Here is a 22,388-nt window from a genome sequence, read left to right on the forward strand (position 1 = left end):
CATGCGGAGCTTCCCAATGCTTTCCACCAAACCAACCACAATGACAGGAACCATGTCATCTTCAACAACGACTTGGATTTCACCAGCAGGTGGGATCCTCACTCTCTTCACACTGGATCGATTCACCATCTCCTGCATCACCTTTCCAAGTCTGCCAACGACTTTCTCCACCAGATTTCTGGGTACCGGAATTATGTCTTCCACAAAGCCCAGCCGACTTTGAGCCTCCCTTGCAAGCTCCAGACGTCGAGCGGCTTTCCTATTACGCTCCACGAGCATCTGTTTCGTGCGGAGACATTGTAGGTGCATCTCCTTCAGGACAGCCACCCTTCTCTCTGTGTCTTCTGTTTCTGCCAGTATCACCAACTGGTCTGTTTCTGGTGCCCAGCTCACACTATAGGCGTTTACTGCCTTTTTAAAGGTCTCATGCACACCTTCGCTGGCACAAGCTTCTCGCACGTCTTCGGGTACCTCCATCACGCCCTTGAAGGTCATGGACTTGCTCTCATCCTGGACAGATGGCTCTGGGTTCCCCACAGACACTTCCCTCAAGGTATCTGCCAAGACTGGGTGACTGTCTTGTGCAGCCCTTGGCTCACCATCTTCCTGAGTTTTACAGTCCTCAGGACCCTTTTCCAAGATGGGCTTTGGCAGTTCTGCCTTGCTATCAGTCGGGCACGGCTCCTGTACGTCTTCGCCCATCCACTTCTTCTCCTGTAGAAGACCTTTTACTACTCCACTAAGTTCTTGCAGAACTTTATCTCGCTCCTCTGCCAGGTAGCGACGCTGATCCTCTCTCCTGAGAATCTCCTGTTGATGCTTCTCTTGGGCCTCTCTGAGCACCTCCATATCTTCCAACAGGGTCTTGTTCATGGTTTTACACACTGACAGGTGACCTCTGAGCTCAGAGACTTCCTTCTCCAGCTCATCCACTCTGTGCTAAGCTGCTTGTCTTAGGACTCTTTCCCGTTCGACATGTTCTGTTACAGTCTCCTTTATCAGCTGTATCTCACGATCTTGTTCTCTTTTGGCCAGCACGTGTCTCACCACTACCTCTTTAATTATATCATCAAAGGGTACCACTGGGTCAGTCACACCAGTCGAGTGAACCCTCCAGTTACCATCCAGCACCAATGTGTCTAGTCCAGTCGTCTCATCTCCCAGCCCTCCATCTGTCTTATCACGAGACGTCAGGTCCATAAGTTGGGCAGATGTCCTTCTTCCGGTCAGTTCTACCTCTGACCTGTCCACGTCAGGAGCCGTCACTGTCTCAGTGTCCGCTGGCCCCACAGTTGAAGCATCTCCATCGTCCGACCAAACGTCATCAAACAAAACAAAGTCCCGGCCCCTCTCCCAGGCATAGACAAAGTCCCGTGGTATCCCTCTACCTTGGCACTCACCACCTTTGGTCCCCTCAAACACTACTCTGTCTACGGCGTAGTTCACCGTGACCCCGTGTTTACAGCGAACTCTGATGTTTTTCTCGGTCAGAGAGAAAACGAGAGGAGTTCCTGTCAGAGTCACCTGACTCTCTGATTCCAGCCGACCAAAGGCTCCTTCCCGGTGCATCATCACTGTACACATCTGTGGCCCGTCATTACTACCCGGAAAGGATATTCCACATTCTGAAAAAGACCTGCACATACACTGCGGTACTCTAGACATACCCACTGAGTCACCCAGTGCTGTCATTTCTTCAAACTTGGCCCCTTTCTGGACCACTACCCCGCTTTGGGTTGCTGCCCCCTCCTGGGACTCCACCCCTTTTTGGGTTACCACCCCAATTTGGGTCACCGCCCCCTTTTGGGACTCCACCCCCTTTTGGGTTACCACTCCAATTTGGGTCACCGCCCCCTTTTGGGACTCCACACCCTTTTGGGTTACCACTCCAATTTGGGTCACCGCCCCCTTTTGGGACTCCACCCCCTTTTGGGTTACCACTCCAATTTGGGTCACCACCCCCTTTTGGGATTTCCCCATGACCGTTCTGCAGAACTTCTTATGCCACAGTTCACACAGTACAGTTTTTTTTTTCTCTTCAGGCTGGTACTGGCCCTTTAAGCACGACACCACACCACTTCTTTCTGGCACTGCCTCAGCTCCTGCCATCGCTCACAAACCACCGGCACCTCCGGCTGCTGTTCACACACACACAGCGGCTGGTGTCACTGCAGCTCCTGCTGCGCCGTCTTCGTGGACCCGCCGGTCCACCGGAAGCTGCTTGTCCCCTTCGTAACCCCGCCGGGTTACTGGAAGCCGCTTGTCACCCTCAAAGATTAAAAAAACCCACAAAAGCGCGCCCATAGGGCCTTACCAGTGCATGTATAACGGGTACAACGACATAATACAGGGTACTCACCCTTAATAGTTGTGTAAAGCCACAACTACTGTATCCGCTTAGACATATGTAATAAAGCTGCAGCAGGATGGTGTAGACAGACAGCGTCTGCTACCAATGCTCAAAGAGGAAAAACACCAGGTCCCCGCGCTGCGAGACCTTCGTGACCGCTCTGAGCCACAGCAATATGCCTATCAAAAAAAACCTTCGTGACTGACTGCTCTGAGCCACAGCAATCTGCCTTCAGGTTTTGCAGAGGAAAAGAAAAAAAACACATGCACAGTCTCTCACATGTCCTGTCCGTGTACTGTTCAGGACGTACCGTCTCCACCTGAGACCGTCCAACACACAGGCGCACACCGGGTGCTATTCAGGGAGCAGCCCTCCTCCCAGGGTTTCCCAACACACCGGTCTCACCAGGTCCAGGGGCTCAGCGGGTGCTCTTCAGGACATCCGTCTCTGCCTGAGACTGCCCAACACACGCCTCACCAGGTCCAAGGTCATACCATGTGCTTCAGGGCGCTTCCCAACACTGACCCTCCAGGACCTTGCTCACTGAACCCTCCAGGAACACAGTCTTTCACTGACCCTGGTCAGTGCAACACAGACTCCTGTCTGTTACCTACTGGTGTCAGCCCCACAGGTTCCTGGACGCCTCTTCTCCTCAGAGGTATCCCACAAATATTAATAGTCACTTTTTCTGACCTCAGTCAGTATTACTCACAGTTGTCAGACCGTCTGCTCTCCTGGCTCAGAATCGCCAGCACTGCCACACGTGCTTCTGGGAATCGCTGCCCGCAGTCTGTCACCAATTGTAGGGATGTGACTCACTTAGGTGCATCGGGGGACAATCATGAGATAGGTTCTTCCCAAAGTTCATGTGGTTTATTCACTTCATAAACCCACAAGGCAGCGTAACACTGAAAAGTAACCTTCAGCTCAGGCAAAGGAACACAAAACGTCCGTGGTTGGAGACTCGGACCGAGAGTCTCAGCACATGCTGGGAGCTGTAGTCCTCCCCATATACAACTAATATACCCAGGCCAGGGCAATGTCAAGAGCAGCGCTCCATCTGCAGCCGCAGACACAGGAAGGCTTCTCCTTCCTTAGCACACAGGCCACTCTCTGTAGTGTCCCACCTGGACACATGGAAGTCTGTCCACACTCTGACAGACTCCCTCACACTTTCACATGTGCCAAACACCTCAATTACATAGCCCTGTAACCACACCTACAGGTGATCACATGGCTATGACATCACCAAAGGTTCTATTGCACATAGACACACACAGGCTTCCATGTCACAGTGTAACAGAAATATCAGCAGTACCTCTGCTGATTAATACACCCTGGAGCCTGCATCCCAAGGCCACCCACTTAGAGACCCATAAAGGTCATTTAGGACCCTGCTCCTGTTACCACACTGAATGTGCCTGTACACCCGTCCTGGGACACCCACACAGTGCCCCCTAGCGGACATAGTGGTCACTACACCACAATATATATAATTTTTTTTTGCCTTAAATACAAAAGAAATGTGTCATCTTTAACTTCAGGCCTTTCAGTGATCATTTACACTGTGTGCAGAATTATTAGGCAAATGAGTATTTTGATCACATCATCCTTTTTATACATGTTGTCCTACTGCAAGCTGTATAGGCTTGAAAGTCAACTGCCAATTATGTAAATCAGGTGATTTACATCTCTGTAATGAGGAGGGGTGTGGTCTAATGACATCAACACCCTATATAACATGTGCTTAATTATTAGGCAACTTCTTTTACTTTGGCAAAATGGGTCAGAAGAAAGATTTGACGGACTCTGAAAAGTCACAATTTGTGAGATGTCTTGCAGAGAGATGCAGCAGTCTTGAAATTGCCAAACTTTTGAAGCGTGATCACCGAACAATCAAGTGTTTCATGGCAAATAGCCAACAGGGTCGCAAGAAGCGTGTTGATAAAAAAAGGCGCAAAATAACTGCCCATGAATTGAGGAAAATCAAGCGTCAAGCTGCCAAGATGCCATTTGCCTTCAGTTTTGCCATATTTCAGAGCTGCAACGTTACTGGAATATCAAAAAGCACAAGGTGTGCCATACTCAGGGACATGGCCAAGGTAAGGAAGGCTGAAAAATGACCACCTTTCAACAAGAAACATAAGATAAACCGTCAAGACTGGGCCAATAAATATCTTAAGACTGATTTTTCTAAGGTTTTATGGACTGATGAAATGAGAGTGACTCTTGATGGGCCAGATGGATGGGCCCGAGGCTGGATCAGTAAAGGGCACAGAGCTCCACTCCGACTCAGATGCCAGCAAGGTGGAGGTGGGGTACTGGTATGGGCTGGTATCATCAAAGATGAACTTGTGGGACCTTTTCGGGATGAGGATGGAGTGAAGCTCAACTCCCAGACCTACTGGCAGTTTCTGAAAGACACCTTCTTCAAGCAGTGGTACAGGAAGAAGTCGGCATCAAGAAAAACATTATTTTCATGCAGGTCAATGCTCGATCACATGCTTCCAAATACTCCACAGCGTGGCTGGCCAGTAAAGGTCTAAAAGAAGAAAAAATAATGACATGGCCCCCTTGGTCACCTGATCTGAACCCCATAGAGAACCTATGGTCCCTCATAAAATGTGAAATCTACAAGCAGGGAAAACAGTACACCTCTCGGAACATTGTCTGGGAGTCTGTGGTGGCTGCTGCACGCAATGTTGATCGTAAACAGATCAAGCAACTGACAGAATCTATGGATGGAAGGCTTTTGAGTGTCATTGTAAAGAAAGGTGGCTATATTGGTCACTGATTTTTTTTTGTTGTTTTTGAATGTCAGAAATGTTTATTTCTAAATTTTGTGTTGTTATATTGGTTTACCTGGTGAAAATAAACAAGTGAGATGGGTATATATTTGGTTTTTATTAAGTTGCCTAATTATTCTGCACAGTAATAGTTACCTGAAAAAACAGATATCCTCCTAAGATAGCCAAATCTAAAAAAAACTTGCTCCAACTTCCAAAAATATTAAGCTTTGATATTTATGAGTCTTTTGGGTTGATTGAGAACATAGTTGTTGTTCAATAATAAAAGGAAAACTCTCAAATACAACTTGCCTAATAATTCTGCACGCAGTGTAATCTTCAACTTGCTTAACTGTTCACAATAACAGCAAATTTGACCAGGTGTGTACAAACTTTTACAAGCCGCAGTATGTGTTGAGCATTCCGATACTGCAAATATCGGGTATCGGCCGATATTCGCTGTATCAGAATTCCGATACCGAGTACCGATATTTTTACAATATCAGATACCGGAATCGGAAGTTCCCATAATGCAATGAGCCAGTGTTGTGGCTGTGATTGGCTGCTGAAATGATGTCATTATGATGCGCGGTCTGTGCGCATCATGATGCGCGGTCTTTGCGGGCCTGCCGGGGGTCTGTACGGGCCTGCTGGGGGTCTGTAAGGGCCTGCCGGGGGTCTGTGTGGGCTGCCAGGGGTTTGTGCGGGCCTGCCGGGGGTCTGTGCGTGCTGCCGCGGGTCTGTGCGGGCCTGCCAGGGGTCTGTACGGGCCTGCCGGGGGTCTGTACGGGCCTGCCGGGGGTCAGTGCGAGCTGCTGGGGGTCTGTGCGGGCCTGCCGAGGGTTGTGTGTGTGTGCAGGCATCGTCCGATGGGGCTACAAGTCCCATCGGGCTATGCCTGCTACAATGACAGTGATTGACACAATAGCCAATGATGGGACATGTGATAAAACACTCCGGTATCGCCTTTGCTGGGGTCAAAGGTCACGTGCATTCAGCATGAAACTCAGGCGCAGAGCTGGGATTCGGGTGTAACTGACCCTGGGTCAGGTTTATTAACGGTGAAAGCAATGCAAAAGGAAATAAAACATAAAACAAATCCTTGCCTGTCCGGCACTAACTAAACAATGGACAACCTAACTACCAACTGGCGGGCTCTCCCGTCCAGCCAAACCACAGTTGCAGTGGGCACTGCTTCCACTCACGTGTGTCTCTCACACAGACAGGCTCTCTGTGTTCCCAGGCTGAGACACTCACACAACCACCTGGCATCATTTTATATCCACCTCCCATTATTCATTAGCAAGCAGGTGCGATACTGACCAGACTAGGCCACATAGGAAAGGAATCTGGGCGAGATATACCTGCCCTCATCCACTATTCCCACATGATTCTCACAGACAGAAGTAGTCCCATCATCCGGCTAATGTGTTGGATGTAAAAAAAAAAACCATACATACTACATACATACTACATATACACAACATTCATACAACATGCATACATGCATACTACATACATACTACATATATACTACATTCATACAACATACATACATACTACATACATACTACATTCATACAACATACATACATACATACTACATACTACATATATACTACATTCATACAACATACATACATACATACTACATAAATACTACATTCATACAACATACATACATACTACATACATACTACATATATACTACATTCATACAACATACATACATACTACATACATACTACATATATACTACATTCATACAACATACATACATACATACATACTACATACATAATACATACAATACATTCATACAATAATACATACATACATATAGACATACAGTACATATAACATAGAGTACATACTCACCATCTCTTGTCACTTTGATCCCCGAAGCCAGTGTTATCTCACTGTAAAAAATATTAAAATAACAAACAAGCAATATACTCCCTGATCCGCAGAAATCCACGAGTGTCCCATGACGATCTCCTGCAGTGCATCACTGAGAGGTTACTATAGTTCACTGGTCTCACTTTATGGCAAAAGCTGCGTGGGAACTTTCTCACACAGCAATGCCAAAAGTGAGACTAGGGACTATTTTTTTACAGTGGCGGAGGAATACAGTGCGGGAGGATACCTCCCTCCCGTCATTCTATTCCTGAGGCCCCTAGAGAGCGGTGGCATCAGCTGATGCTGCTGTTCTCCACGGGAGATCGTCGTGGGACACTCGTGGATTTCTGCGGATCAGGGAGTATATCGGTTGTTTGTTATTTTAATATTTTTTAAAGATGACACTGGCTTCGGGGATCAAAGTGACAAGTGATGGTGAGTATGTACTCTATGTTATATGTACTGTATGTCTATATGTATGTATTGTATGAATGTATGAATGTATTGTATGTCATTTGTAGTATGTATGTAGTATGTATGTTGTATGTATGTTGTATGTCTGTAGCATGCTGTATGTATGTTGTATGTACAGTGGGGAAAAAAAGTATTTAGTCAGTCAGCAATAGTGCAAGTTCCACCACTTAAAAAGATGAGAGGCGTCTGTAATTTACATCATAGGTAGACCTCAACTATGGGAGACAAACTGAGAAAAAAAAATCCAGAAAATCACATTGTCTGTTTTTTTTTCATTTTATTTGCATATTATGGTGGAAAATAAGTATTTGGTCAGAAACAAAATTTCATCTCAATACTTTGTGATATATCCTTTGTTGGCAATGACAGAGGTCAAACGTTTTCTGTAAGTCTTCACAAGGTTGCCACACACTGTTGTTGGTATGTTGGCCCATTCCTCCATGCAGATCCCCTCTAGAGCAGTGATGTTTTTGGCTTTTCGCTTGGCAACACGGACTTTCAACTCCCTCCAAAGGTTTTCTATAGGGTTGAGATCTGGAGACTGGCTAGGCCACTCCAGGACCTTGAAATACTTCTTACGAAGCCACTCCTTCGTTGCCCTGGTGCTGTGCTTTGGATCATTGTCATGTTGAAAGACCCAGCCACGTTTCATCTTCAATGCCCTTGCTGATGGAAGGAGGTTTGCACTCAAAATCTCACGATACATGGTCCCATTCATTCTTTCATGTACCCGGATCAGTCGTCCTGGCCCCTTGGCAGTGAAACAGCCCCAAAGCATGATGTTTCCACCACCATGCTTTACACTAGGTATGGTGTTTGATGGATGCAACTCAGTATTCTTTTTCCTCCAAACACGACAAGTTGTGTTTCTACCAAACAGTTCCAGTTTGGTTTCATCAGACCATAGGACATTCTCCCAAAACTCCTCTGGATCATCCAAATGCTCTCTAGCAAACTTCAGACGGGCCCGGACATGTACAGGCTTAAGCAGTGGGACACGTCTGGCACTGCAGGATCTGAGTCCATGGTGGCGTAGTGTGTTACTTATGGTAGGCCTTGTTACATTGGTCCCAGCTCTCTGCAGTTCATTCACTAGGTCCCCCCGCGTGGTTCTGGGATTTTTGTTCACCGTTCTTGTGATCATTCTGACCCCACGGGGTGGGATTTTGCGTGGAGCACCAGATCGAGGGAGATTATCAGTGGTCTTGTATGTATTCCATTTTCTAATTATTGCTCCCACAGTTGATTTCTTCACTCCAAGCTGGTTGGCTATTGCAGATTCAGTCTTCCCAGCCTGGTGCAGGGCTACAATTTTGTTTCTGGTGTCCTTTGACAGCTCTTTGGTCTTCACCATAGTGGAGTTTGGAGTCAGACTGTTTGAGGGTGTGCACAGGTGTCTTTTTATACTGATAACAAGTTTAAACAGGTGCCATTACTACAGGTAATGAGTGGAGGAAAGAGGAGACTCTTAAAGAAGAAGTTACAGGTCTGTGAGAGCCAGAAATCTTGATTGCTTGTTTCTGACCAAATACTTATTTTCCACCATAATATGCAAATAAATTGAAAAAAAAACAGACAATGTGATTTTCTGGATTTTTTTTTCTCAGTTTGTCTCCCATAGTTGAGGTCTACCTATGATGTAAATTACAGACGCCTCTCATCTTTTTAAGTGGTGGAACTTGCACTATTGCTGACTGACTAAATACTTTTTTTCCCCACTGTATGTAGTATGTACTATGTATGTATGTTGTATGAATGTAGTATATATGTAGTATGTATGTTGCATGTATGTTGTATGAATGTAGTATATATGTAGTATGTACAGTATGTAGCATGTAGTATGTATGTATGTTGTATGAATGTAGTATACACTCACTGGCCACTTTATTAGGTACACCATGCTAGTAAGGGGTTGGACCCCCTTTTGCCTTCAGAACTGCCTCAATTCTTCGTGGCAGAGATTCAACAAGGTGCTGGAAGCATTCCTCAGAGATTTTGGACCATATTGACATGATGGCATCACACAGTTGGCGCAGATTTGTCGGCTGCACATCCCTGATGCGAATCTCCCGTTCCACCACATCCCAAAGATGCTCTATTGGATTGAGATCTGGTGACTGAGGAGGCCATTTGAGTACAGTAAACTCATTGTCATGTTCAAGAAACCAATCTGAGATGATTCGAGCTTTATGACATGGCGCATTATCCTGCTGAAAGTAGCCATCAGATGTTGGGTACATTGTGGTCATAAAGGGATGGACATGGTCAGCAACAATACTCAGGTAGGCTGTGGCGTTGCAACGATGCTCAATTGGTACCAAGGGGCCCAAAGAGTGCCCAGAAAAAATTCCCCACACCATGACACCACCACCACCAGCCTGAACCGTTGATACAAGGCAGGATGGATCCATGCTTTCATGTTGTTTACGCCAAATTCTGACCCTACCATCCGAATGTCGCAGCAGAAATCGAGACTCATCAGACCAGGCAACGTTTTTCCAATCTTCTACTGTCCAATTTCGATGAGCTTGTGCAAATTGTAGCCTCAGTTTCCTGTTCTTAGCTGAGAGGAGTGGTACCCAGTGTGGTCTTCTGCTGCTGTAGCCCATCTGCCTCAAAGTTCGACGCACTGTGCGTTCAGAGATGCTCTTCTGCCTACCTTGGTTGTAACGGGTGGCAATTTGAGTCACTGTTGCCTTTCTATCAGCTCGAACCAGTCTGCCCATTCTCCTCTGACCTCTGGCATCAACATGGCATTTCCAGCCACAGAACTGCCGCTCACTGGATTTTTTTTCTTTTTCGGACCATTCTCTGTAAACCCTAGAGATGGTTGTGCGTGAAAATGCCAGTAGATCAGCAGTTTCTGAAATTCTCAGACCAGCCCTTCTGGCACCAACAATCATGCCACGTTCAAAGGCACTCAAATCACCTTTCTTCCCCATACTGATGCTCGGTTTGAACTGCAGGAGATTGTCTTGACCATGTCTACATGCCTAAATGCACTGACTTGCCGCCATGTGATTGGCTGATTAGAAATTAAGTCTTAACACACAGTTGGACAGGTGTACCTAATAAAGTGGCCAGTGAGTGTATATGTAGTATGTATGTTGTATGTATGTTGTATGAATGTAGTATATATGAAGTATGTATGTAGTATGTAGTATGTATGTAGTATATATGTAGTATGTATGTAGTATGTATGTATGTTGTATGAATGTAGTATATATGTAGTATGTATGTTGTATGTATGTTGTATGAATGTAGTATATATGAAGTATGTATGTAGTATGTATGTATGTATGTATGTTGTATGAATGTAGTATATATGTAGTATGTATGTAGTATGTATGTATGTTGTATGAATGTAATATATATGAAGTATGTATGTAGTATGTATGTATGTTGTATGAATGTAGTATATATGTAGTATGTATGGGTTTTTTTGTGTTGTTTTTTTTTTTACATTCAACACATCAGCCAGATGATGGGACTACTACTGTCCCATCATTGGCTAATGTGTCAATCACTGTCATTGTAGCAGGCATAGCCCGATGGGACTTGTAGTCCCATCGGACGATGCCTGCACACACACAAAACCCGGCAGGCCCGCACAGACCCCCGGCAGCACGCACAGACCCCCGGCAGGCCAGTACAGACACCCGGCAGGCCCGCACAGACCCCCGGCAGGGCCGCACAGACCCCCGGCAGGGCCGCACAGACCCCCAGCAGCCCATACAGATGCCCGGCAGGCCCGCACAGACCCCCGGCAGGCCCGAACAGACCCCCGGCAGGCCCGCACAGACCCCCGGCAGGCCCGCACAGACCCCCGGCAGGCCCGCACAGACCCCCCGAGAGGCCCGCATAGACCCCGCCCGCACACACAGACACGCACAGTGTCCGCCCACGCACCGCCCACACTCTTCCCCCTTCCAGAACTGGATGTGCAAGTAAAGGGGTTTTTTTTAATTCCAATATTTCTGTCCCATTGACTTGAATGGGGTTTCCGGTATCAGAATCGGCGATACCCGATACTTTTTGGGTATCGGCTGATCCAATCCGATCCGATACTTCATGGTATCGGATGGTATCGCTCAACACTAGCCGCAGTATGTATAGTGTCACAGAGCTTAGTAACTATACTTCTGCATAAAATTCTCTCACTGATTTCTAATTGTTACTTGTACATACACACGCCCTTTTCATGTCAATGTAAAGAGCATCAATGCCAGTCGTGAACACTTTGGAAATTTCTAAATTTAAATATAAATCATTTGTAGTGATGAAAACAATAGTGACTTTGGCGCCTGCACTATATAGCCTCTTAGTCCACGTCCTAAGGCCATTGTGGCATCTGAACTTTCAGCTGGTTACATCATCACACAGTCATTGACATTGAACAAGCAATAGGTCTGCACTGTGGTGGCATTCTCCAGCCTTGGAGAAGACAACTCAGGACAACAGGTGCCTGTGGAATGCGAGCATTCAGGACAACAATGGCAGCTCCCCCTCCTCCCTTTCTGCTTCCCATGCTAATCCCTCCATGCTAGATAGAGCAGGGCACATCGTCACCGAGAGAAGTGTCTCTATTATCTTGTCCAGGATGACTGCAGCTTATCAGCCGTGTAATCACTGTGCAGCTAATGGAGGGACATGCAGAGCTGCGTGCAGAGCATCCCACCTCCAGCTCTGAGTGCTCCCTCCGCATCACCGCCCGATACTCTGCAGTGAGCGCAATATAGCAGCATGTGTATGAAGTGGGGATTCTGGACACAGAAAATGTATGCCACTGGTGATGATAAATTCACTGCAACTAATAACAATATAAGCATTCTTCGGGAATCACATGTGAGAAAATCTATATTGCATGTAACACCACGGGGTGGAAATACATAAGGTGTGCAGGGTGTTCATAATAATGACCTGGTATCAGAGGAGGTAAATATGGCATATCATGTGATATATGATGACAGAATATAAAAATAGGTTTTTAGAACTTATAAAGGGAGATAACACATTGGTATTACCTGTCAGTCTATCTGCTGTCTATCATCAATCTATCTGTATAATATATATATATATATATATATATATATATATAATCTATCTATTATACATATTATATATATATATGCTGTATGTATCTATCTACCTATATATTATCTATTATCTATCTATTTTCTATCTACCTGCCTGTCTGTTTGTCTGTCTATCTACATTATCAAACCTTCTGATATCTATCTAGAGGTTTCTAGAATCCATCTGATCCGTTAATTATTTCTTGGAGTATATAGACATGTCATCATTTTTTTTTACCCGCTGTTTAATTCACCCTTATTTGTGGTGGAATAAATAATTTCAAACTTCTTGTGTGTTTTTATGCCCTAATAATTCGTTTCCAGGAAATAGTGTACATTTATTAATTTTATTTATTCATGTCTACTATTTGAATATTTAACTCTTGCTTATATTTTTATTCTGTTGCAATATACAATTATTCAATCTGGGGGCAAAATACTTTTTAAAATTAATCCAAATCGAATGTAAGTAATGGAAAATTAAATCAATGGCAAAACAGGGTAATTTGGAGCCGTGACATGTACACATCGATTTGCAGTATTTTAACGAAGATCCAAAGTAATCTATATCTCAAAAGTATTGTATGTGTGTATTTCTATTGTGTTTGTGCGTATAAATTACAGAGGTTTTCAAGAGCTAGTTGATGTGACTATTAGTACAAGAATGTAAAAAGCAAGTGTGAAGAGAGTGCATATATATATATGTATAATGTATGTATATATATACACATTTATATATATGTATAGTATATCTATGTGTATATATATATATATACATACATATACATGTGTGTGGTTGTGTGTGTATAGTTGGGCATAGGGCAAAATGCCAATAAGCACAATAATATGAGAAAAAGAGTGCAAGACGTAATGTCTATGGAATATATATATATATATATATATATATATATATATATACTCCTTTATATTCATGGATGTATAGGAAATGGAAGGTATTCACATTCAGGTGAAAAGTAACAGGGTGTTCTTTATAATATAAGTGTTGATATATTAAAGCGAATTCTTAAAAATACTCTAGAGTTTTTCTATCTATTAGATGCGTCTTGTTGTTGAACTGCACTATCTAGCTATCTATCTTTCTATCTATCCTCTGTTGCATAAATTTGCTGTGTATATAGTATATATTTATTAACTACACCTATGTTTTTCTATTCGGGTTATACAATTATGCACCGTATTTGTTCCTCTGGTCACGATTTATGTCTGTCACCTATAACTGCATTTATCAAAGTATTTTAATGATTGGGATTTCTTTGTATTTGCTGTTTCTGGGCATGGTGCTGGCTCCTTTCTCTACATAACATGCATTAGTCCCCTTTGTATTTCTGGACATTTGGCCATATGTTTTCTGGGAGTGCTGAGTGTTTGCCCCGGCTTTGTCCTCTGTGACCTTGGCACACGTTCTAGAATAAAGAAGATTCCAATTTATTTTCTACTGTCTTTACAAAACTACCCCCCCCAAAAAAAAAAATACATTATTATCCTATTTTTTTTTATTTTTTTTCATTTACTTTTTATAGATTCGCCACTTCTGTATTTTTTTCTATTTTTGCTGACCCTGCACCCTTGTAATATTTTTTTTCCTGTGGATTTCATATTCATTGTCATTATTCCCTTCCATTCATCTCAATCAGTATGCCTTTGCCCTCTTTTAATTCACAATCCATTAGTTTGGAGCCCAGATTTCCTCCCCTCTCTCTCCTCCTGTTGATTTAATTTCCACATTCCTCTTTTCATGTAACCTGCTCATAGTAAATGTCACCTCAATAATGACTTTCCCTCCTTCCCCAGAGAAAACACACTGGTGCCCACATCTCCGATAAAAAAAAAAAGAAAATCCTTTAAAAGTTGACACACTGCCTGAGGCTAGCAAGAGAATGGGCTGTTCTCCTAATCCTTGTTTTTCTTTCTACCTCTCCTCCCCAGCTCTGCCTGGCACCATTCATGCTCTCTGTGTCCTGTCCCTGTCATTTGCTAAATTAACCTTAAATGCTGCAGCCACAAAGAGAGCAGGTTGGGGGGACACATTCAGCCTGGTGGTCTCATGCTGAGAGGGCAGAAAGAAACTAATGCAGACATGCAAGGGAATTATACATGCATTAACCATACCCAGGGAGAACAGAGGGGGAAGGATGGAGGAAGGAAGGAAGGAAGGGGCAAAGACACTACAGAGGGAGAATCGACCACATATTTGTATAAAAGGTTAGAGGAATCGTGTCATAGATTGATAGCTAAAGAGAAATGCACGTGCATGCATACATTAACCCCCAGAGTGATAGATAGATAGATAGATAGATAGATAGATAGATAGATCCATCTACAGTCCATGCATATGTATCCAGGGGTACATGTATGAGTCTAAAATTATATCACTTAGACATATACACAAGCATGATAGATCTAAAGAAACATATGAAAAATGGACATAGAGAGACATTGTCAGTCATCCATACCTTCGTGTGTGTATTAGTACACCAATATATATATGTATGTATGAAAATGATGTATGGAGATTTACACCGAGATCTATCTTCGTGTGTATTTATAGAGAGAGAGTGAGTGTGAGTGTGTGTTTGCACATTGTATATGTGTATGCATCTATACGCTATAAATGTCAGGCATGTCAGGCAATATATGCACCCTGTATTTTTGAATATATACATATCTGTATATATGTATACACATACATACACCAATATACAGCCTGCATCTATTGATAGACATTAATATGATATAGGTACCTGAGAGTGTGAACATAAAACACACATGCATTATATATATATATATGTGTGTGTGTGTGTGTGTGTGTGTGTGTGTGTATATATATAGACCTATTAGACCTATTGTCTGTGTATCCAAGGGTCCCCTTCTATATATCAACTTATGTATATATATATATATATATCAGTGCAGGGATGGGTTTGTGTGACTATGTATTCCAATATGTATGGTGCAGGCAACATATGGTTATGTATACATGGAGCTAGGTTATGTATACATGGAGCTATCTTTGTGTGTATGTCACTATACCCATGTGTGTGTGTTTTTGTGTATATATATATATACAGTATATATATTATATATGTGTATACATAGATACATATACACACAAAGATAGCTCCGTGCATACATAACCATATGTTGCCTGCATCATACATATTGGAACACATAGTCACGCAATCCCATCCCTGCACTGATATATATAAGTGTACATATAGGAGAAGGGGGCAGACAACGGGCCATTATTACACTGGAGCCGCCATGCAGCCGTGTCGGGTCGGCTCCTGTGGGACGCATAAAGCGGGAGGGCTCATTGCCTCCATTAGGAGCTGTCCGCGGTGCTGCAATCAGTCCTCGCTGATGAATTCGCAGCCACTTGATGAAGGAATAACATTGCTGCAGCCTCAACGTGTTGCTTTTGGTTGGAAGTAAAATCTCCTCCGAGGCGAGATAAGGATCGGACCCTGCAGCTGCCGGCACGATCCCACCCGTGTAATCCCTCCACAGACTGCTGCCCAGATCACTATCACAGTGGGCAGCCTGCAGGGAGAGACTGTTAGTTCCTGTGGTCAGTGGCCATCACTGGGCACATGCCATGCTGCTGTCTTTCTGCCACAGTCTGCACTGACCGGCCATCCCCATCCCCAGCGCTCTTTTCCTAGAAAGCAAAGGCTTACCTCCTGTCTGTGCCTCCTGGGTGAGTGTCAGGGCTCCACTATAACAGGTATCCAAAGTTTAAAACTTGCCAAAACAGGGGTACCAACAATATTAGGCTGGGTATGGGGTTACATTGGCAGCAAGTGTTAGGACATGAAAGAACTAGGGTTTTGTGGGATTTCTCAGCTTCTCATCAGTAATCTGTGCACTATGGTTAGTCCACTCCCACACCCCACCCCAACTACTGTGGATTGTGAGTGGGCTAAAGCTGCAGGAACCCCCCTCAGCAAATAAAATGCAACATTAATGACACAAGAGTGTCCCTCCACCCCACACATGTGCCTGGCCCTCCACTGCAGCTCTGGCTGCACCCCTCTTCCCTTCTTCCAGGGTTACATGCCTGTTGGGGTAATGGATTGGAAATAGCTTGCAGCTATCAGATTGGCCATTCCTGCTAGACACACACCGATATTTATATATTTCACATGTCTGGAGAAGCCCGATGTCTAATGGGTTAACGCCACACATTTCTATTCACCTTATTCATCATTCCTTCCAGGAAGCGATATAAATAATTGATTTTGTTACCAGATTTTAATTTCTCGACAGCTTAGAATACTCTAGAGAGAGGAAAATAGGCAGCAGTGTAATAAGGGTGTGGGTATGAATATACATAGGCAGCTCCGCTAGCTCCACGCCTGCTGCCTGCCATCTTCATAGGCTTTCTATCCTTCTGGATAGAGCAATGTGTACAGATCAGCTAGTGTGTGAGTGTGTATCTACAGATCAGCTAGTGTGTGTATGGGTCTACTCTACACAGATCAGCTAGTGTGTGAGTGTCTACACAGATCAGCTAGTGTGTGAGTGTCTACACAGATCAGCTAGTGTGTTTGTGTCTATACAGATCAGCTAGTGTGTGTGTGTCTATATAGATCAGCTAGTGTGTGTGTGTCTATATAGATCAGCTAGTGTGTGTGTGTGTCTATATAGATCAGCTAGTGTGTGTGTGTCTATATAGATCAGCTAGTGTGTGTGTGTGTGTCTATATAGATCAGCTAGTGTGTGTGTGTCTATATAGATCAGCTAGTGTGTGTGTGTGTGTCTATATAGATCAGCTAGTGTGTGTGTGTCTATATAGATCAGCTAGTGTGTGTGTGTGTCTATATAGATCAGCTAGTGTGTGTGTGTCTATATAGATCAGCTAGTGTGTGTGTGTGTCTACACAGATGACCTAGTGTGTGTATGACTAGACAAACCTGTTAGTATGTATTATATCTGTGTGTGTTTATGCAAGTGTGTATTATTTTTGTGTTTGTGGGAATTATATAGCTGCCGAGAGTTATCTATCTATCTATCTATCTATCTATCTATCTAAATGGAAAAAAATCAGGCAGCACTCCAGTTCAAGGAAAAATTGTGGGCTTTAATCCAGCACCAAGTGGTGCAATGTTTCCACCTAACAACCCAGTCTTTGTCAAGGCTTGACAAAGACCACGTTGTGAGGTCAAAACGTTGCACCACTTGGTGCTGGATTAAAGCCCACAATTTTTCCTTGAACTGGAGTGCTGCCTGATTTTTTTCCATTCGACAATCACATTACTCAGGAAGTATTGCACCCAAAATCTGCTCAGGTTTGTGCTGCTATCTGTCCCATATCTATCTATCTATCTATCTATCTATCTATCTATCTATCTATCTATCTATCTATCTATCTACCTATCTATCCATTTATCTACCTATCTATCTATCTATCTATCTATCTATCTCATTTCTATCTATCTATCTATCTATTTAAAGTATTTATCATCTACCACTGCACAGCAAAGTAAAATCTGAAATATTACTGACAGATGAAATGGACAGGACTGGCTTCAAAGCTCACTGAAGGGGGTTATTTTGGCATATATACTGTGTTATTATGCAATGGATCAGGCTGATAATTATTGTCAACTTCACTGTCGTCACCATCGTCATAGCAGAACACTATAGTGATCAGTGAACAAGCAACAAGTGCCTCTTTCACACTTCAGTTTTTTGCATCAGTCAAAATGCGCCAAAAGGACGGATGGCGGATCCGTTTTAGTACTGATGACAACGGATGGCACCCGTCCGTTTTTTTGACGGATCCGACAAATGAAGAATTTTAAAGGAATCGCAGGAGAGAGAGAGAGAGAGATTTTTTTTTTGTCCGGCACCCAGAAAGAATTTCGGGTTAAATGAGTGTCTGGAGGATCCGCCACAGAAAAAAACGTTACAAGCTCCGTTTTGAAATCTTTGAGGATGGTAACGGACAGGAACTTTTGGCGGATCCGCAAAAAAAACGGATGCAACGGACGACAATCCGTCACAATCCGCCATTAATGGAAGTCAATGGGGACAAAAAACGGATCCTCAAAAGAAAATTGCGGATCCGTTTTTTTCAAAACCTGGCGGATTGTGACTGATTGTAAAAAACTGAAGTGTGAAAGAGGCCTTATACATTGCCTGTTTTGTTTTAGTCTCTTCAATATAAGCTGCTGCATGTTGTCTGCTAAGTCATACAGTCTATGCTATGTAGGTTGTTTTTCTACAGGTGGTGCTGTGCAGGTTTTGACATACAGTCTATGCCACTGATGGCGAACCTATGGCACGCGTGCCATAGAGGACACGCAGAGCCCTCTCAGCTGACACGTGGTATCGCCTCATCCTTGTTCCGGAGCTGCAGCTTCCTGCCTCACACATTGAGCGGTGTGGCCGCGGCTGGATGACATCATCATTCAGCTCCGCAGCCGCTGTGCCAGTGAGAGGAAGGAAGCTGCTGGCGCGCAGAGAAGTGAGAGTGGCCGCTGTGCCAGTGAAGCTGCTGTGTGTGTGTGTGTCAGTGAAGCTGCTGTGGTGTGTGGGTGTGTGTATGTGTGTGTCAATGATGGGGAGAGGGCCAATGAAGGGAGTGATGGGGAGAGGGCCAGTGATGGGGAGAGGGTCAATGATGGGGAGAGGGCCAGTGATGGGAGTGATGGGAAGAGGGCCAATGATGGGAGTGATGGGGAGAGGGCCAATGATGGGGAGAGGGCCAATGATGGGAGTGATGGGGAGAGGGTCAATGATGGGGAGAGGGCCAATGATGGGAGTGATGGGGAAAGGGCCAGTGATGGGGAGAGGGCCAATGATGAGGAGAGGGCCAATGATGGGGAGAGGGCCAATAATGGGAGTGATGGGGAGAGGGCCAGTGATGGGAGTGATAGGAAGAGGGTCAATGATGGGGAGAGGGCCAATGATGGGAGTGATGGGGAAAGGGCCAATGATGGGAGTGATGGGGAGAAGGCCAATGATGGGGAGAGGGCCAAAGATGGGTAGATGGGGAGGAGGAAATGATGGAGGTGGTGGAATTTCTACATTTCTACATGAAGGGGATCATGATGGGGCATATTTCTGCATGAAGGGGATCATGATGGGGAATATTACTACAAGAAGGGGATCATGATGGGGAATATTACTACAAGAAGGGGACCATGATGGGACATATTTCTGCATGAAGGGGAACATGATGGGGCATATTTCTGCATGAAGGGGATCATGATGGGGCATATTTCTGCATGAAGGGGATCATGATGGGGAATATTATTACAAGAAGGGTATCATGATGGGGAATATTACTACAAGAAGAGGATCATGATGGGGGATATTTCTGCATGAAGGGGATCATGATGGGGCATATTTCTGCATGAAGGGGATCATGATGGGGCATATTACTACAAGAAGGGGACCATGATGGGGCATATTTCTACATGAAGGGGATCATGATGGGGCATATTTCTGCATGAAGGGGATCATGATGGGGCATATTTCTGCATGAAGGGGATCATAATGGGGCATATTTCTGCATGAAGGGGATCATGATTGGGAATATTATTGCAAGAAGGGGATCATGATGTGGGATATTACTACAAGACGAGGATCTTGATGGGGCATATTTCTACATGAAGGGGATCATGATGGGGCATATGTCTGCATGAAGGGGACAATGATGGGGCATTTGGCACGTGTTGGCACTTCATCATAAATAATTGGGTTTTAGGTTGCAGTTTGGGCACTCGGTCTCAGAAAGGTTCACTATCACTGGTCTATGCTGTACAGCTTGTTTTTCTACCGGCGTTGCTGTACAGGTTTTGATTTACAGTCTATGCTATACAGGTTGTTTTTCTACAGGTGGTGCTGTACAGGTTTTGATATACAGCCTATGCAATACAGGTTGCTTTCTACAGGCAGTGCTGCACAGGTTTTGATATACAGCCTATGCTTTACAGGTTGCTTTTCTACAGGCAGTGCTGTACAGGTTTTGATATACAACCTATGCTATACAGGTTGCTCTTCTACTGGTGTTGCTGTACAGGTTTTGATTTACAGTCTATGCTATACAGGTTGTTTTTCTACAGGCGGGGTGCTATTCAAGTTTTGTCATACAGCCTATGCTGTTGTGAGTTCATTCTCTGGTTCACCAGTTGTTTGTTCTCCTTCCAGACTCCCTCTGGTGGTGACGGGAGGTAGTGAGGCTGATTTGATCGGTGGAGATCTGCCACCTGAGAATGAGGATGACGATTGGATCTCAGGAGTGTCAGATTGGATTTAAGACAGCCGATGCCCTATTCAGTTGCTGGTGATTCCTTCTGGCTTGTCAGCTCTTGGTTTTCAGCTCTGTTCCAGTCATCTAAAGCTAAGTTTTTCTGCTAATGTTCACACTTGATTTTGTTGGTCTATTCAGTTTTTGCGTGGTCAGCCAGCCCCGGCTGGGGGCTGTGCTGAATTTCCACTCTTAGTTATCTGTATGTGCCAATTTGTTTTTTGTTCCTTATTAGATTGGCCTCTTTTTGCTCTGTCTCAGAATATTTCAGAGTGCTGATATAGTGGGAGAAGTCTAGTGACTTCAGGGTTAATTTTGCTATCAGAAGTGTTGGACATTATTTTTGTAGGGTTTTTTGCAGGTTGCAGACAGTGTCTCTCCTTTCCTTTCCTTTCTAGTTAGTCTGGGCCCCATCGTTTGCTCAGCCTATTTTGCTACCTTTGTTTGTGTTTACATCTTATTTCACCATCAATACATGTGTGGGGGTTGTCTATTCCTTTGGGGTCTGCTCTGGGGCAGTTAGTTATTTTTTCCTTTTCTTGCTTTAGGCTTATTTAGTTCTCCGGCCATGACGAGGCGTCTAGGTTCATCATAGACACACTCCACGGCTACTGCTAGTTGTGTGGTAAGATCAGGGATCTGCAATCTGCATAGTTACCAACCTCTCTGTTTTTTCTGGGCTTAGCATGTTTAGGTTTTTTCCTCCGCGTTGACCCATTCATAACACTATGCTGTACAGCTTGTTTTTCTACCGGCGTTGCTGTACAGGTTTTGATATACAGTCTATGCTATACAGGTTGTTTTTCTACAGGCAGTGCTGCACAGGTTTTGATATACAACCTATGCTATATAGGTTGTTTTCTACAGGCGGTTCTGCACAGGTTTTGATATACAGCCTATGCTATACAGGTTGTTTTCTACAGGTGGTGCAATACAGGTTTTGATATACAGTCTGTGCTATACAGGTTGTTTTCTACAGGTGGTGCTGTACAGGTTTTGATATACAGTCTATTCTATACAGGTTGTTTTCTACAGGCGGTTCTGTACAGGTTTTGCTATACAGCCGATGATATGATTTTTGTGTTATAATGGCTGCTTTATAGGTTGTACTGTGGGGACTCTACTGGTTCAGAGATATAAAGATGCATAAACATCATGCAAATTATAGGAAAGTAAAGATACCATTAATCTGTCCTTAGAAAAGAAAAAAGAAGTTTTAATTGTTAATTTCAGTTTGATACTTTAGTCTAATCTCACTTAAGATTGTTAGTAATGTCTGATCCTAAAAATTGCATTTGTTTGATGAGCCTAGCGTTACCAGCAGCATTTCAATGTAGACTTATGACGAAGTAGTCCAAGAGTCAGCATATTCTATGTGAAATAAAATACATGTGTCTCTAAGGAAAGGCAAAGTGACACTGACACCACTAAGAATCATAAACTTTGATCTGTAGAGCCAAAGCTTGCAGAAAACAGCTGTATATATCAAAGAACCCCCAAATGATCACCACTGTGCAACACTGGCA

The 22,388-nt window shown here is 44.0% G+C and overlaps 1 protein-coding gene across 1 annotated transcript in view; it reads right to left on the reverse strand.

The window, feature by feature from the left end:
• ISLR2 (immunoglobulin superfamily containing leucine rich repeat 2) overlaps nt 1-16,508 on the reverse strand; it is a 117,565-nt gene extending 101,057 nt beyond the window's left edge. Inside the window, exon 1 of the mRNA XM_073579472.1 lies at nt 16,283-16,508. The gene's annotated coding sequence lies outside the window, so the exon portion shown is untranslated. The remainder of the gene's footprint in view (nt 1-16,282) is intronic.
• Between the last annotated feature and the right edge of the window lie 5,880 nt (nt 16,509-22,388).

Source organism: Dendrobates tinctorius, unplaced genomic scaffold, assembly GCF_039654945.1.
Source record: "Dendrobates tinctorius isolate UK_male_01 unplaced genomic scaffold, ASM3965494v1 ptg000062l, whole genome shotgun sequence".
Taxonomy (NCBI): domain Eukaryota; kingdom Metazoa; phylum Chordata; class Amphibia; order Anura; family Dendrobatidae; genus Dendrobates; species Dendrobates tinctorius.